Source organism: Apium graveolens, chromosome 3 (assembly GCF_009905375.1).
Source record: "Apium graveolens cultivar Ventura chromosome 3, ASM990537v1, whole genome shotgun sequence".
Classification (NCBI taxonomy): Eukaryota; Viridiplantae; Streptophyta; class Magnoliopsida; order Apiales; family Apiaceae; genus Apium; species Apium graveolens.
In genome coordinates, this window is record NC_133649.1 from 68,351,560 (window position 1) to 68,353,063 (window position 1,504).

Below are 1,504 nucleotides of genomic sequence, written 5' to 3' on the forward strand. Positions count from 1 at the left end.
TGGAGGAAGTTGGATTTCATTGCTAGTTGTGTGGCTAGGTGTCAAATAGCTAGTAGCCGGCTCATATTTATATGAGTAGTCTAGGGTTGGATGAGATGGAGCGAAACACACTCATTCAGAAATTCGTAGAAAAAAAAAGAGAAAAAAGAACAAAAGGAAAAAAAAGAAAAAAAAGAAGAACATGTGTTATGTATAATTGATCACGAGTGGGCTCTTTAGTACTCGAGTTATTAATTTCTTGGGGGACTTTGTGTCTAGTGACCTAAGGCTTTTATAGTCTGGGATCCGCTAGCCTAACGCTCGCTACATGGGTACTATTGTATAAGTCTTTTGTGGACCTCACTCATTGCATGATCAAATAAGCATACTTGTATGTTTTATTGTGAATAAAAGCATGAATCCATGTTAAACTCCGATATAGAATTGAAGTGTTATAAGTTATTTTGAGTCATGCTTTTATTCAGTTTATAAACTTACGATTGTCTTGATAAGTAGTGAGTCGTGATTGTCGATCTAGTTGTGATAGTATATCTGTAAGCATCTGCACACACGCTCGTCTCTAGTTTATAAGTTGATTTGTATGATTTAACTGATCTTTATGTGAGTAACTGCATTTGTTGATATGTTGCTTGTCGATTGGTTTAGTTAATCTATTGGGATTGTTGCATTCACGCGTTTTTATTCTCTTGTTCTTTGAGTCTATTTATGCTTGAGGACAAACATTGATTCAAGTTTGGGGGGTATGTTGAGTGGCATTTATGACACTTTATAATGCTCTAATAAGCTTTGAATTGATGCATTTGTACTCAAGTTGTTAAGTGTTTTAACGTGTTTTCTAGTGTTTTTGCATTTCAGGCGTTAATCTGTGAATCAAGTGAATTAGCATTGTTTTGGTGCTAATATGGTGTCAAGGTGGTGTTGGAATAAAAGCTCGTGGAAAGCCGGCTCGAAGCAGCAAGGAAAAAGATGAAATCTGAGTTTTTCCCAGAAGGATGGTGCGCCCGCGTTGTGATAGTGCGTGGCTGCGCCAGGATTCCAGAATGGCAGCGCGCCCGCGCTGTGATAGCGCGCGTCCGCGCCGGTGTGAAATTAAAAAATCCTGATTCTAATTCGATTCTAAGTGGGGAGACTTCCAGATTGCAAAGCTGCTATATATATTCAAATAAGAATGTTTTCATGGGGGAGACATACCAGAGCGCAAGGAGAGCCATAAGAAGACCGTTTTAGCACAATTCAACGAAGGCGAAGAAGATCTTGTTTTACTTGTGAATCTTTGTTTTAAGTTATATTTGGATGCTAGTTTTCTTACTTGTGAACCTTTACTCCTGTTTGTATTTGGTTTTATTTATTCGTTATAAAGATTACATTTGTTATACCATGCTTTCATCGGAACCCATGTTGATGATGAGTCTTATCATGGGCTAATCGTTATCGTGGGGTTCTAGCGGATTTATTTATGGATTTCTTTAGTTAAATTGTTTTGATACCTTAGTATGTTGTGATT